This window comes from Sitodiplosis mosellana, unplaced genomic scaffold (genome assembly GCF_009176505.1).
Source record: "Sitodiplosis mosellana isolate CC-2019 unplaced genomic scaffold, AAFC_SMos_1.0 Smas_scaffold_5948, whole genome shotgun sequence".
NCBI lineage: Eukaryota > Metazoa > Arthropoda > Insecta > Diptera > Cecidomyiidae > Sitodiplosis > Sitodiplosis mosellana.
In genome coordinates this window covers 135181-152220 of record NW_022601190.1, presented here as the reverse complement: position 1 = coordinate 152220, position 17040 = coordinate 135181, and the positions used below count along the sequence as shown (strand labels likewise).

Genomic DNA, 17040 nt, shown 5'->3' with positions numbered 1-17040 from the left:
AGAGAGAGAGAGAGAGAGAGAGAGAGAGAGAGAGAGAGAGAGAGAGACTTTTTTCGGTGGTAACTAAGTTGTGAATTTCATGACAATGCGAACCAATTGAATTTGAGCTTTTTTTCGCAAATGGCCAAACCATTCGGTGGTTTTGTCGTCGTCGAAACGCTAATTTCAATTCGTACATGTTACGCAGTAACTATGGAATTGGAAATAGGTTTTTCGCCAAATGGAAACGCGAAAAAAAACTTTCTTCCCATCGACAAACCGGCACACACTCATGCGCACAATCGCAAAATAAGACGAAGAAGAAGAAAATAAAAATGAATTTGTTTCTTTGGGCGAGCTAATTGTAAACACTTCATCAACTCGCGTACGTGGCGATCAATTGTTGTTTAACACATTAATCACTGTTTATATATTTCTTTTTCTGCGTATTTTCTTTCTACTTCTTTTTCTTCTTCTTCTCATTTCTGCCCGACCGGGAAAATGTGTAGATTAGATTATAAAAAGAACTAATTAATGGATTTAGTGGCTACCGACTTGTTTGAGCTGCCGTCGCGGTTTTTCTTTTCACTTCACGTAATTCGCTCATTCAATTCGCTCGCGTTTATGTCGAACATGTTTTTCGAGCTCTTTGCTTTTCCAATTGGTTTTTTCCCTTTCTTTACTCGTTTCTTTTTGTTCAGTTCAACGGATTATGTTCGGCGCTTTTTTTTCGATTGATCGATCGGTTGGTTGGTTGGTTGTCTACTTTAGTCCAATGTTGCCAAAAATATAGCCGTTACAAGACCGATTTGTACATAATACTGTCCAAAATTGCATATTCTAAGTCAGCTTTGTTTTCGCAAGCGATTGACTCGATCGCTGTTTTTTTCCCGGCCACTGACTTACTTTGCTGATCTAGCTCGACACATGTGCTGCGATTGGCGATTACAACTCGTATTGAGATCTTTTCACGTGCATTCTGATTTTCATTCGCCTTGAAATGGCAACTGATCATACGCACACACTTAAACAAACGAAAAAAAAATATAAGAAAATTACCAGCAATGAGATCACCTTCATTAAAATATACTCAATCAGATCCAAATCGGATGGAAATAATTGGCCAAAGCGAGCTGCAGCTCAAACAAAAGCAACGCACATATTAAATTTCTAAAATGATCGGACTGACAGATAGTCATGGAGAAAAATGAAATTTAAATATGAGTTTTCCATCATCTGAAAAGACTTTTTTGTTGCCATTTTCATTCGCACTCTCGCTCCAAATCGCTCTTTTGCTCTGTCTCAGCTTCGAATGACTTTTTGTGTCCATCTGTAACAATTCAAATCGTCTCGAGTAGAGCTGTTATACGATTGGATTGGTGTATAAAAGCGGAAAATTGATCGGTCAAAGTGAAAATGTGAAATGCACAATTGAAACGCAATTTGCAAGAAATGAAACATAAATCAGATTTAGTCGGCACACATTTAGATAGAAAATCATATGGATTACTGAGTGTTTCTATTTTTTTGTTTTTTTTTTCGACGTTGTTGTTGTTGTTGTTGTTGTTGTTGTTGTTGTTGTTGTTGTTGAATTAGTGCAGAATAATTAACAGCAATATTCAAGCGAACGAGAGCTGCGTTGCGATATAGCAAAATGCGCTTTTACTATTTTTTACAATATTATTGCCATTACAAACTGTAGCACAAACAAATTGGATATATCGTTCGTCGAAATGGCACAAAGAAACGCAGCGAGTAAGAGCAGCAGCAGCCGTAGCACGAACGAAAAAAAAGATCGGAGAAAATTGCATAGTCGAATGGAATAAAAACAAAATCTAATATACAAAACCCATGGAATTGGATATTAAATCAGTGGCACACGAGATTCGAAATTCGTAGCAATGAATTATAATTCTGAGATTGGGCTGACTGTAGCAGCCACGTTATTTCTTTTTTTCTTTCTGTTGTTTTTTTTGGCCGCTTCTCTTTTGTTTTCGTGTGTGTCTATCTTTTTTTCTCCATATTTTTATACATTTCGGCGACGAATATATATATATGCGCGAACGCGCACACACCGTCATCCGCTTGCATGGCATTGGCATAGCTGCGCGCACATGAAGAAAGCATTCGGCGTCACTTTCACTTTAATTTCGACTCGACCCAACGAACAAAGGTAATTTTGTATGCTTTTCGATTTTGAACTTTGAAGTTTTTGTTTCTTTCTGCGCAATTTCTTTCTTTTGTGGTCGCACTAGTCGAACGATGAACGACGAAAAGCGATACTTTGTAAATACACGGTGTTCAATATACACTTAAATTACCGTGCACTTTCGCAATGAATAAACCGAGCGAGCGAGAGAGCGAGAGAAAACATGAAAACAAAACAATAACAGCCAGCCAGACAGAAAAAAAAACTCACTGAAAATAAAGATGATAAATGCGCCGATGGACATTTCTTTGGATCAACTGAAGATGCATCACATTTCTTTCAATCTCTCTGTCCCTCCGGTTTCAATACGCGGCCCAGAGAGAGTGTGTTGTTCTTTTGTGTCTTGATCTCGCGCACGAGATTTACTTTCAGTTTGATTATTCAATTTGATTGAGTATGATCGTTCGTTGCTGTTGCTTTATTTATTTCGTGCATCGTTGCTTAAAGATGTGCCAGCCTCATCTCTTCCATTGCCATCATCTCAAGAGAGAGGTTGTGCCGTTGTACCGAAAATTGCACAAAGACCAAGTTCACTAAACTGTGTGTGAGGCGCGGTTCGGTTTTAAATGCGACTCACTTCGAAGCGAAGAGCCAAAAATGCCATTTGCACAAAAGATCAAGTTTCTATTTATGGTATGATTTCAATCAATTATACGGAAATGCGTGAATGACTGGCTGTAAAACCGACTATAGATTACAACTTTTTTTTTCTGTATTATTTTTTTGTTTTGTTTCTCTCTCATTTTCCAAATCATCATGGTTTTTGCAACACGATCATTTCATGTTGCTTCAATTTGATATTTTGCTCCATTCATTTCACACATGTTTTTTTCGATTGTTTCGATTTTATTTTTTCGACATTTTCGAATGCGTCATTGGATCGAAGCCGAGCCACAGTTGTGTCTCCATCGTTTTCATTTCATTTGATTTAATCACGCATAATTCACTCCATACTGGATTCACTTCATACTCGATTTATGAAGAGGCGGCTAAACGAAAGTGCGATCTTTTTAATTGCATGCAACTCTTCGCTCGTTGATTTTTGAACTAGAAAAAAAACACAGCATCCAATTAAAAAGCTACATTAAAAAATTGATTTAAAATTTAATGCAAAAAACAGCGCATTACTTGATTAGTGAATGGCGGGAACAACGGAGCATATTGTATTCCACATTTCTTTTGAAATTTTAACTTCAAGACGCGTCGCATTCTCGACACGCGTCTGATTAACATATATTCTGCAATCATGCATACATAAAGCAATGGGAATGCAGCAAATGTGCGCGGCATTCGTGCAAAGTTGAAAGTGCATTTTTTTTACTCACATTCCACGCAAGTCAAGACGAACATATTTTCTTCGTTTTAGAATGAAGTGTGAACCGTACTTCCGTGAAGGTTGTATTGGCGTAGTAATCCATTTTTTCAGACTTGCTTGAATCAAGCAGCTTGAGTTCCATTTCGACAAATTCCGTGCGACTTTATCTCCTGATCTAAAAAAGTGCAAAGTTCAATTCGGAGCAGAGACTGAGTGACGTTTTTCCAAATAACTCACATAACGAAAATAGAACAATGCCAAATAAAAATAGCGCAACCTTGATGCAGGATCCAATCAGCCCGAGGAAATAAAAAAAACACACTCACACACATGGTTTTGATTCAACGAAATAGAACGTGCATAAATTAGTTATGGTTAAATGTGAGCGCGCTACAGTCACAGCAATTTTTTAATGAGCCACTTGAACAACCAACGAGAAAAAAAAACAGTATTCACTCATTTAGATTTGTCGACATAAAAACTTCCAAATATTTAATCAAATGTTATTGTGTGAAGCGTAAATTGCTACGATTTTATCATCAAAACGTAGTATTTTGGTGTCGATTAAAAGAAAAAAATAATCAAACCAATCTCGCAATAAAAAACGCCCGAAAAAGTGACGTGGAAAAAGAATTAATTGCTGAAATCTTTATTATCGTTTCCATTTCCTTGTTTTCATTTGGTGGCTGGAAATTCCAGCTTGGAATGAGGTCGATCGGATTTTATGCTATTAATCACCATCATCAACTAATTATAATTGCTTCAATAACAGAGCATCGAAACCTTTTTTTCTCCTCTGATCTTCTCTCTTTGAGATCAAAGAAGAGGAAAAAAAACCGTTTAGCAGCAGTAAGAAGAAGAAGAAATAAAACAATCTTAACTGAACCAAAATTAGCATACATCGATTTGATAGCAGCCGGTTATGGCTGTGAACTTTATATGTGGATGTGTCGGCGGATTAGAAATCACGTGCATTTGAAATCGTTGTGCAGCGCTTGCGGTTGGATATTCCACCATCTGAGTGTATGTGTGTGTGTTGGTCGGTTTATGGTGTATGAATTTGGACATTTGTTGTGGCGATGTGATTATACGGATGGATCAATGCTTTTGCTTGGAATTGTTGCGAACACTGTATCGCAATGGAAAATTTCATAGGAAAAAAAGCGATTAGACATCATTTTTGAATTGATGATCTTTTAACATTTCAACATGGTAGGTTGGTTTTTTTTTGTCGTCGTTGTTGCTTCTCCTCTCTGTGCGTTTGGTTCGACTAGATTTGCGGCCACTCACAAAAAAAACCAACATCTGAACAGAAGAGAGAAGAGAGAAAAAAAACTGTACAAATGCTAGCACATGCAAACACGTTCGACTCATAAAATAAGTAACTATTTTTTTTTTGTTGCCGTGCTCGACATGCGTTATTTATGGCTTGACCGTTGTGTTTTGTGTGTGCGATATTATTGCATGTTTTGCTGGATATGGCGTCATCGTTTATAGTTTTGCATGTCATAAATTCCAATTTTTCTTTCATTTTTTTTCGTTTGTTTTTTATTTTCGAGTGTGTGCATTCACAGCCACCTCTTGTCCAGCAAAGTGCACTGATTCAGAGTGTCGTTCACCTTTTACACTGATTTCACTTTAAAAAAATCATCAACCACGTCAAACGCACTTTAAATGCCTGTGTGTCATGAAAGTGGTGTACTCCGCTCATTCATTTGGAAGTGGCAACCGTATGTAGAAATGAAATGCACATTTCTATAAATAACATTTTACGCGGGCATCATCAAGTAATTCACATATATGGTGGGCATGGACACCGTTTACAACCCAAAACAATGTAAATCAAATGGGAAAAGCATTTTCGATCATAAATGTCAATTGTATTCGTACTTTCATTGCATCGTCGTGATGTCATTTTGGGTTTGTCAAATAGAAACTCGATACATGATTGTGATCTTCTGATGAGATCTGCCCATTTCTCTTCAATTGATTGAAATTCAAAGACAATTTGAAATTAAACCCAAAATAGATTATTCATAATGTATTTGACAGGTTATGAACGAAAAAAATATAAATGAATGGCAAAGTGGAATAAAATGATCGATAATATCGATTTCAATTTCCAATTTGACTTAAAGGCATTTCAATCTGATCACACAATTTATCCATAACTATGATTAATGCGTAATGCGAGAAGGAAAAAACAGAATGAATTGAAATGCACGAAAAAAAGAACACACACATATGCATGTTGGCTATTTTGGAGTCTGTACACATTGGGCCCAATAATTTTATTTTCAAGTGAAAACATTGAACGGTTCTCGATTTCATAGCAACCAAGGTGTGAAATGAAATAGTTGAAAGAAAAAAAAGTGAACACGATGCAATAGACACGGACATAGACAGACAGCCGAAGCAACAAAAAAAAACCAAACTACATTACAAGTATGAACACAAGCGTCGAATGTACGATTATTCAATGAAAGAAATTGTTAAGAAAGATGAAAAGAGAAGAAAAAAAACAGCGCGAAACATACTTTTTTCATTCGTCCAAAAGATAGTCGAAAAATGAAACAAAGTGAAGAAAGAAAAAGAATTATATATATGTATAGGAAAATCGAATTACAAAACAACGCTCAATTTGAAAAAATTACATAAAAATATATTGAACTCTTCTCTCGTGTTCACATCGATCTAATGAAGAAAAAAAAAACAACCAAATATGTTTTTACTATGGCAAAAGCCGATTTATGTGTTTTTTCCCGTTTTATTTGCGCACGCTGCCGCTGCTGCGCATACATGAGTGTGAACGCACATCATTCAATACGAACCGTATGCTGTTTTTTTCTTCTTCACTCATATTCTCTTTTCCATATGATTTTTTTCGTTGTTGTTGTTGCCCATTCGTTCGCTTCGTTCATTCATTTCGTTTGATTTGTTCGGCTCGAAGCTAGTGTGTGCAACATGTGCGGTAACTTGTTGATTAAATGTGTGTATGCAGGCAATCATTCGCAATCACAAAGCGATGTGAATTGAATAAAATATTTCATTTATCAGCCATTTCTATGTTTTATAACCAATTCATAAAAGAAACACGTTTACACACATTCAAACCAAACAATCAATTGCATCATTTTCTTTCCTTTTTACGATCGTTTACATTACAATTTTCTTTTTTCCATATTTCTGTTGATTTCTTTCGATTATTGCCGTTGCTGCTTTTTTTTCAATTAGGAAGATGAAGTGGCAAATTTTTATGCGGCACATCGAATGACTCAACTCCAATGAATAACGGTTATAATGAATCAAAAATTTATTCGAGTTGAAATGTATCTCGAATATTGCGCATCAATAATAATTGTTTTTTTTTAGAAACACACAAAAAACAGCTGCAAGCGACGAGAAATGTGCAAGACTCGAAAAGTCCCCAAAAAGTGAAATTAATCAGTACTTCCACGGCTTGCATTCTCAAATCAAAAATAACAGACACACACATATTATCCGGCTGATGGATGTCATCCATCAAAATTGATGAAAAATCAAAGAAATATGACGAAAAAATATACAAAAATAAACACTTGTTCCCAGACTGGTAATGGTCCAGAAAGTCAATTATCCTGTTCAAATTACCGCTAAATGTGAAAATTATCCATTTTTCTTTTGTTGTGTATGTTCCTGTTGTGTGTCGTGCAAGCATGCATAGGTTGCTCTTTCTCTTTCTCTCTCTCTCTCTCTCTCTCTCTCTCTCTCTCTCTCTCTCTCTCTCTCTCTCTCTCTCTCTCTCAAACACACACAGAACCACATGACATTGATGACATTCAACAAAAAAATGTAGTAAAATCCGCGTATTGCGATGATGATTCGCCCTTTGATAGTGGAACAAAAATGTTGATTATCCAATCACATTGCCCAAAATAAACACATGCAATGCACATTGTTACCGGGTTCATTCGCTGTGCTAATGTTGTTATTGTTTCGAAAATTGCTCTTCTGACTATCCAGATATAATGTGGATTCAATCAAGCGCTGTGTGTAAGAGATGATTGCTGCTGCTGTTTTTTTCATCATTATTTGATCGAAATCTCTTATCACTGAATGGATCGGCAATGAATTGCACAAAAAAAACCGATAGGCGAAATGTGAGTATGGCGGTTTTGTTGAGCGAATAATAATAATCGCACAGGCATTATTATTAGCTTCATCGAGGCGTAAATGACAAACAATCCAACCCGATTGTGTATGACCCAAAGTCGAATTGTGATCTTGTGGTCATGCTATTTACTTTAGCCTCTGCCAAGCGTCCTACTCTCACGCGCACACGCTGTTTGCGATATTCGAAGTTATCGCGATTGATTTTTTTTTCTTCTGTCGCTGTGCTCTGTTGCTCTCTGTACTTCTATTATCATGTCCGCATACACATCGTTTCACCCGAAAACCAAATCCAGAGTAAGATATGGGTAAATGAAACTTAGTTTTCGAAAATAGCAAACGCAACCGGAATAATTATTATTAATTAGCATTAGCAATTATAACCCGTCACATTTGTATTTTATTCCATCATTTTATGCGAGTTTTTTTTCGGCCAGTTTTGTGTTTAGTTAACAATTTTGTTTTCTTTCATTTTCGATGTTGTTTCGCGCTTGTATAATTTCATCAGAATCACCTGGAGATATCTCCAAATCATCTCTCAGACCATCATAAATGCCATTCGACGCTTTATTTTGCTTTGTTACAGCTTTTGTGTGTGTGTGTGTGTGTGTGTGTGTGTGTGTGTGTGTGTGAGGCGCGTGACAAAGCAAACAAAGCGCAAATGAATCTCTGTGAGCCCCAGACCACGATCCAAACAACAAGTGAAGAGAAAATCTACAACAAAAAACCTCCGAAAAAAAGCTGTTGCGACGGAGAGCAACAAGACATTATATGTTTGTTTTTTTTTGGCAAAGAGACGAAGAAGTCACTCAAGCTTATTTACTTGTTCGGGTTTTTTCCTTGTTTACCAGGCGGCTTTTCATTACCTGTTTCATGCGGAGATGAGACTTTGGATGCGGTTTTTTGTTTGGAATGACTGAATAAACAGTATTCATTAAATTTGCCGCCATTCACAACATACAAAGAAAAAAAACCGACGACCATTTACGTCATTTCCATTTACTTTGCGATTTGAACGTTTCTAAAATTAATCAACGTGTTAAAGACAAGATCTTCGACATCAATTGGAATTGTATTTGAAAGATCTGCGACATTTATCAGGTGCTTGAATGAAACGTTAAGGTCATAATATCAACCAAACAGCTTACTTTTTTTTTTATCTCGGTTCTAAAATAGAAATTCTATTCTTTTCCAGCGAATTCTTTTGTTCGATTGAGCATGCACGAATCGAGTTTTGAAAACATGAATTTGTACCACATTGCTTCATGTCTTGTCCTTCGATTCATCGATTGCGGTCTGTTTCCGTTTGTTTGCATAAATTAGCTGTTCATTTGCAATGGACCTACTTCATCAAGTCGGACAGCGAACAGTACCACTCTCTCTCTCTCTCTCTCTCTCTCTCTCTCTCTCTCTCTCTCTCTCTTTCGCTTTATTGGAAAAAAACCCAAATGGACCAAAACAAAACAAAACCGAAAATAAACGATGCTTAAAACAGAATTCAGCTGTTGTTTTATTTATACAGTTGGTGTCATCATTTGAAATGTATCGAATTTTTTGCTCCAGCCATTGATATATCGCCAATTCACTGGAGAAAAATGTCTATTTCAAAATTCGATTGGTGTTAATTTGAAAGGTACTGTGCGAATAAGAGTTGTTGCGTTTTCATTTCGACTTTGACCCGTTAAAAGCAATGAATGAACAACGTTTTGGTACAAAACGAAACAAAAAGATAGACAAACCACGGTAAACAGATTTTTAGATTTGGTACATGTTTGCGTGCGTGCAAATGTGGATATGTGTGTATAAAAAATGCGGCAAACATATTTGATGAAAATGAGAGAGAACAAATGAGCTACACGGATAAAGAGAATGAAGAGAAGAAGAAAAACACGCACCAGCAAAATAATATAATAGTCATCAAGTCACGCGCGCCTTGTACTCGAACATACGGCAAATAATTAGGTACATGTCATCAGCACCGCCCGGAAATAGTGCTGGTAAACCATAACATGTAAAAAATAGTGCTCGAATAGTGCTGTCGATTGCAATTGGTCCCATGAATAGTGCTGTTCGGAGACGCTAGCACTATTCGTCGGAAGTTGAAAAATCGATTTTTCAGTACTTTTGTATGGGAGGTATGTGAAATATTAATTTTTTCTATACAAATGATACGTCAAAAAATAGTGCTGGAATAGTGCTGGCGAATGGCGTTTTCAGATTTCAAAAATGTTGCCTGGGGGCCGAGCACTATTCGTAGAAAGTGGGAAAAAGTCGATTTTTCAGTACTTTTGTATGGGAGGTATGTGAAATATTGATTTTTTCTATACAAATGATACGTCAAAAAATAGTGCTGGAATAGTGCTAGCGAATGGCGTTTTCAGATTTCAAAAATGTTGCCTGGAGGCCGAGCACTATTCGTAGAAAGTGGGAAAAAGTCGATTTTTCAGTACTTTTGTATGGGAGGTATGTGAAATTTTAATTTTTTCTACACAAATGATACGTCAAAAAATAGTGCTGGAATAGTGCTGGCAAATGGCGTTTTCAGATTTCAAAAATGTTGCCTGGGGGCCGAGCACTATTCGTCGATTTTTCGGTACATTTCCATGGCAAGTGTCCGAAATCGATTTTTTCGTATGATTACTGGCTCTATGACTCCTGTTCGGAAAAGTGGAACAGTATAGTACAATTGAGTCATGAAGGGAGTCACAATATGAGTCATAATCAGAGTCATTCATTTGTCCAAAGTGATTCAAACTTGATGTGACTCACTCTTCATGAGTCATAAGAAACGAGTTAGATTCTGACTCCATTTTGAAGGCATGATGAGTCAGTCGAGTCAATGAACCAGAATTGATACATTGAACGTTCGGAAATCTTAATCGTTTAAAGAACTTAAGCTATTTTCCAAAAACAAACTACACAAGGTTTCTGAACGTTCATTGTATGACTCATTGATTGCGTGAGTGTGTCAGAAAGTCATGACTTTCTGTTTCACGCACCAATACTGTATGTATACTCGAATTTCTGCTCGTCACTGAATCCTGGTGCGAACAGAATTTTGAGGAAAATTGGAGAAAACTGATTTTCTAGAGAAAACTATCAATTGTAATTTTTTTCAAGTCGATTCATGATTTTAGTTATTTGTGATGTTTTGTTAGTTATTTGGTAGGTTGATAAAAATATTTATGTGAATGAGCTTTAAAAAAAGGGAAACCTGCTTTTTCAGATAAATCAAATAGAAATCTAATAAAATAAAATAAAATCAAAAAACTTGTTGGAAATTCGATCAAATTTATGCCTTAAATGTCAAATCAGTACAATCGGTAGATGAACGCACCCCAAATAACCATAACCATAAGAAATACATTGAAAAAAGTTAGGAACGCAATCTTAGGGCAAAGTTTCCGACAAGTTCTTTCTCAGAAGTCACCAACTTTTATGTGTGCGTGAGTTGAATGTAGCGACTAACGTATTACACATTATAACGTAGGTGTATTTGTAATACACTAGCGTAAATGCAGCAATCTCTGTGTTACCGTATGCAACATTGGGCAATACCGACACACGTATACACGCACATATACGGTATTACGGACTTTGACACATTTTTTGAACGGAGTTAGTTTGAGTAGCATTGATGGAGATGACGATTATACTGTCTTTCGTGTCCATTCTTCTTGGTTTCCTTTCTACGAATAGTGCTCGGCCTCCAGGCAACATTTTTGAAATCTGAAAACGCCATTCGCCAGCACTATTCCAGCACTATTTTTTGACGTATCATTTGTATAGAAAAAGTCAATATTTCACATACCTCCCATACAAAAGTACCCAAAAATCGATTTTTCAACTTTCGACGAATAGTGCTAGCGTCTCCGAACAGCACTATTCATGGGACCAATTGCAATCGACAGCACTATTCGAGCACTATTTTTTACATGTTATGGTTTACCAGCACTATTTCCGGGCGGTGCTGATGACATGTACCTCAAATAATTTGCGCAAGCCAATTTGCAGGTGTGTGTCAGTGTATTGAGATCGAGCTGCAAATTTATTTGTTGATTCTGTTTTTTCGTACGTTGTTGGTTTGGCCGATGATTTTCTTTTTAAAATTTTACGAATATCATTTATCATATATTCACAAAATAAACGTGTGATTTTGCATTAATATTAATTCCGAATTGGCCGTGCATATACCATCAAAATATCTGTCACGTCACTACTTTTTTGTTATTCGTTGTTCGAAAATTATATGCCCAATTTGTTCGTTGTGCGGCTTAGATTGTTATAGAAATTTTCGGTGCCGTGCATTTCCATAGCGATCGCACTCATGGCATGGTACACAGCGCATGGTGCTGGTTTGTTCAGTGACACGGAATATATGTGTTTAGCACATGAATGCAATTGCATGATGACAAGATCGGAACATTACTGAAGATTATGTGCATCTGAGCCACATGCAATGCATGCACAACGCCCAAAAATAGACTCGGTCGCATAACAACAGCATCAATAGAAATGAAAAAAAACACCGCGTTTTTGCAGAGAACATTTAATTAGCTTTAAGCATTTCGTAACATGAATTTGCTAAATTTGATACTGATCCATTGAAAATGCTTTCAAACACTTAATTGCCATGCGGTTAAATAGAGACACAACACAATAACTATGATAAAACCATCAATTTTCCTCTTTTGTCCAAACTTATCAATGCCTAATCATACACACACAGCGTGTTTGACACACACACACACACACATTGAACACAGAAAAAACAGAACATACATTTTTAAGCCATGCCAACAAGTTTTGTGCGTACCAATTACGCATGTTCACATTGTCATCATTAGTACAAAAAAAAACATGCATACATGTGCGTTTTTCTATCATTGTTTTTGTTGCATTTTTTTTCCTTCTGTTGTCTATTTCGTGTCTTTTCCTAATCAACGAACGAACAAACGGCGTAGAAAACAAATGTGCATTCTTTTTTTTATTTGTTTTTAATCTTTGGAAACGGAAACGAATTTAGCCGTTTTGTGCGCCCAATACATGTGCGCAACTGCAAGTTCTTATAATGGTTATGATGGTTAATGACTCAGTTGCGGAAATTGAATGTAGCCGCAAACACAAAATGTGGTTTCAACTCTATAAGCATCGAATTTTCGAATAACTACACCTAATTGGACAGTCGATGCGTGTATGTGTATGTGATTATAGCCATAAATCACTGACTTGCTAACCCAGAAGTGAGCAGAAAAAACTTTAACCCCGAATGAGTTACAACGAAAAACATTGGTTGAACGGTGCATTATGGTCACTGATGAGATGGATCATTGCTGCGACAACATCAAGATGAAAATTCCGCTATGATCTACGCCCAATCGCAGGAAAAGCGACACACACACAAAAAAATCCTATAAAATTAAGTATTTCAAGCTAGATTATGGCAACTTAATTCATGTCGGTAATTTTTTTTATGAAAAAGATCATTGGCGTATTTCGAAAGGAAAAGACAACACAAAAAACAGACATTTCGACTGTCCGGACATAAAAGCGTGAGTGGAACGCATGTATGTTATCATCACTGGATTAGAAAACAAAAGCCAAAAAGCATAAATGCATGCGAAAGAAATGTCGGCGTGTCGGTATGGATGGAACAATAGTTTTGACGCAGAAAAAAAACCAGTAACGAATTGTGAATCGCAAAAAGTGAGAAAGTTTTTGTATGCTAAACAGATACACACCGTGCACAAAAAGACGGCAGAAATGAAAAAAAAAATTAAAATCTATGTAACAACCATTGCCATAAGTGAATAACTGAACACTTATGGGTGTCGTTGGTGTTTGTCTCTCTCGCTGTCTTTTATTTCTTTTCCTCGACTGTTGAGTTTGGTGGGCCGGCGATGCGCGTGAAAATGCTTTTGTTTTATTGGCAAAAGACAGAGAGACGAGAGAGGAAAAAAATAGCAACATGCGCATTGCGCGCGCACATACCCATATTATCTTGTGAATGTTCCACCTGTACACCATACCGGAAATATGAAGTGTGTAAGTGCTGGCTTTTATTTAGCTATTTCGTGGTTGTTGTTGCTGTTGGTTTTTTCTCTCTTCTCGGTTTTTCTATGTTATTTGCTTTAAAATAAGCGTGGCCATATCGCCATTAGTCCCCATAATAACATTCAATAAAACACAATAACAACAATAATACACTTGAAAAATAAAACGAGTTGAAATAAAAGTCTTTCGATTAACACGATATTTTCGGCAGCCATTGTCGCCACCGCCAAACGTATTATCTTCAATAGTTACACTCCATTGAATTGTGAATTGTAAATTAATAATTATGACAGGCGAACGAAAAAACAAAAAATATGTATCGGGAATAATAGTTTCCCATTCAATTAGCCGCTGGCTGTTTACATTCGGCAAAAATATAGACAGAAACGAACGAACACGCCGCGCTGCCCAGAAGACAAATGTTACAAGACACACGAAACGAACGAAGAAAAAAAACAGCACCATTTTTGCTCGTTTTCTCAATGGATTTGTTAAAATAACGATCATTTTCATTGGGTAGAAAGCTCAAATGAGCGCACTAGGTGTTAACATCAACGTCATTGTACAACACGAACAAAAGTCCAAATTGTTTAATCGTACCAATTGGACAAACAATTGCCATAGCTAGATTGGGTCTGTTTTTTCCTGTTGCTATTGCTGTTGTTCCATTTTCGAAACGTGCACCCATCCAACATTTGATTCATTACACAAAGCGCAAAAAATACAGACTCAGAGAGAAAAAAAACAGCGTTCGACTCGACTAGAATTTCGTTCTTCCCCAATCAATTACTCATTTGTTCATTTATCCCCGATATTAGAGAGACAACCAGTCGAGTCACGAAATCAAGATGTTGAGCAATAATTTGTGTGTATGTGTGTGTGTGTGTGTGTGTGTCTGCCTCTAATGACTGGTGTGCATGACATCAGCACGAAAATGTTCAACTACGTTCGAATTGAAAAGGGTTAAATAGAGGACAAAACGGTTCTCGGTCGATTCAATTCATGACTTCATGGACTTTCTTCACCGTATCTCACCACAAGAATGGCTGCTGCTGCTGCTACTGAGTGGAGTGGCCGGTTTGGCTAGAAATCTCAAATGACACATGTCTCTAACACCAACTAATTCAATATTTGATTTGTATGTTTTATCCAATTCTACCTCAACTGGTGCGCAATCAATGAAGGAGAGACAATGAAAACGATTGAAGATTTTCGTAGCAATCACTTTGGATCGAGGTGAAATCAACCACACTGAGGGGTTCACATCGTTAGATCAAATTCGGCTTCAATTTAATGTAGGCTAATTTGATTATAACGGATAGTAATTGTTGTTCGCTTTTGTAAGTGGGCAGACTCTGACTGAGATTTGCCAGTGTTGTCATTGTTCTCTCGTTTTTTTTACGTGCCAAGCCAAAAAAAACTTTATAAATCATTTTTAGTTGTTCAATTTGATGGCAACGAAGGCGTATTCAAGGTAATTTGAACTTGTTATTTTTTATTGTTCAAATTTTTTGTTTGCGGAGATGGATGCCTGGTACTCTAACTGGTCGATTTTGCCGAAAAAAAAACGGTAATAATTTCGCTTTAATTTGATAATCATCATAATAAATTGCGCACGATCGAATTCCATGATTAGGGCAACTGTGAACAGCTGAGATTCGCCTGAGTGTGCCTGTGCATCTATGGCATCAACGGTGCACGATCGTGTTTGCGTGCACTATACGTTATTGTCATTTGTGCCATCGCGCGCGCGAGCGCCTTCGTTCGCTGATTTCCACGTAAAAATTGAGCATTGTTTTTTGTTTCTTCTCTTTGTTTCTAGTTTTTTTTGAGACGCGCAGAAACTTGAAATGCAATTTCAAGCACAGCAACAGAAAAAAAAAACAAAAGAACGCCCATGTACAACTCTATAAAAATGAATGAGAGAGAAAGAGAGAGAGAGAGAAGTAAAACTGCAGTCGACTGTTACTCATCTTGAAAAAAAACACATTCAAGATAATCGTCTACCATTCACTCGACACCAACGGTGAATTTAGTGCGCTCGAAATGTGTGTGTACTACTCCAGTAAATCCATTGGAATCTTGTGTGTGGCAATGCGTCGTCGTCGTCGTCGTCGTTCGGAACAGGAATAATTGGCAACACACCAAGTGTTACAATTCATAAAATAGCGAGAAAGAGAATGTAACGATCGTACGTATGCGATTGAAAGGTGCTAAAACCACGAATTTTCATAGCACACACTATAAAAAAAAGAGAAACGAAATGGCACCGATTGAACGAACGAGAGAAGAAAAAACTTATCAAGATAAATAGAATTGAGTGGAGAAGAGAAGAAACGGACGGGAGAAAAAAAATGAAATTTCTGGGCCAATTTAATATGCAAATTGTGCGGTATTGTGTTCATATATGTATAGTCTTCTGGCTTTTTCTTTGGATATTTCTGTCTCTATTTGCTCAACTGATCTCTAAATCAGTTTTTTCTGCTCTGTGTTCAACGTCAACATTTCTACAATAGCTTTCTCAGTCTCAAATATTGGTAAAAACCAAAGTGGTGCTGTTGCTACTGCTGAAGGTGATGATGTCTCTTTCTTTTGCACATTGCATTCACAAGAGGCGGCTTTTGCCACCTTTTTTTACCACACACAAATGATAGACACTCGACTAGTTCGACTGAAATGATTGTTTTTTTTTTTAAATATTAAATACAATGTACACGAATCAACTTTAATAAATAAAAAAACTGCTGTGCAATTTCCTCCTCTTTCATTCGTTCATTCTCTGGGTCTGCATGCATCTTGAATATGCATTCTCTTTCTTCAAATATCAATCTAATGCATGGTTGTGTTTGCGATGATTATTTCGTTGCAATGATGTGCGTTCATGTGTTTCATGCACTCACACAAACATACATTCGCATCGCCAAGTGGTTTGCACACTTTTCTATCCGACGATTCACGTAATAATAGAATGAAGCAAGTCACTTGCAATCAAATTTAACTACACTCTATCTTAAAATACGATGCACAGACAAATTCAATGACAAATCCGCTTAATTCAGGCATATTTTCACACACATACTTCCATTTGATTTACACCCTATTCAAGCACATTCGCTTGTTCCCTCATAAATTGATAAATGATTGGTTGTTTTTTTTCTTCTTGTGTTATCGAAATATTCAGTCTCTCTTTCGCGATTCGTTTCGAATCAAAGAGAAATAAAAAAACGAAAACCAAATCCGTTTTGAAAAGCAATTATTCGCTAGCTTTAAGATGTTGTTGGCTATTTTTAGCTCTAACTATTATTATCGAACCGAAGTATCGCTCCATTCATTG

The 17040-nt window shown here is 36.7% G+C and overlaps 2 protein-coding genes and 1 long non-coding RNA gene across 4 annotated transcripts in view; 1 reads left to right on the top strand and 2 right to left on the bottom strand.

The window, feature by feature from the left end:
* LOC129573121 (glucose-6-phosphatase catalytic subunit 1) overlaps positions 1-17040 on the top strand; it is a 50198-nt gene that overhangs the window by 18096 nt on the left and 15062 nt on the right. The gene's annotated exons all lie outside the window — the stretch shown is intronic.
* LOC129573120 (nuclear transcription factor Y subunit beta) overlaps positions 1-17040 on the bottom strand; it is a 46312-nt gene that overhangs the window by 26489 nt on the left and 2783 nt on the right. The gene's annotated exons all lie outside the window — the stretch shown is intronic.
* Positions 1926-11595, bottom strand: LOC129573123 (uncharacterized). Its single transcript, XR_008688555.1, has 3 exons — positions 3741-11595; positions 3514-3678; positions 1926-3235 (listed from the first exon to the last, which is right to left on the bottom strand). It is a non-coding gene; the product is annotated as an uncharacterized LOC129573123 (long non-coding RNA).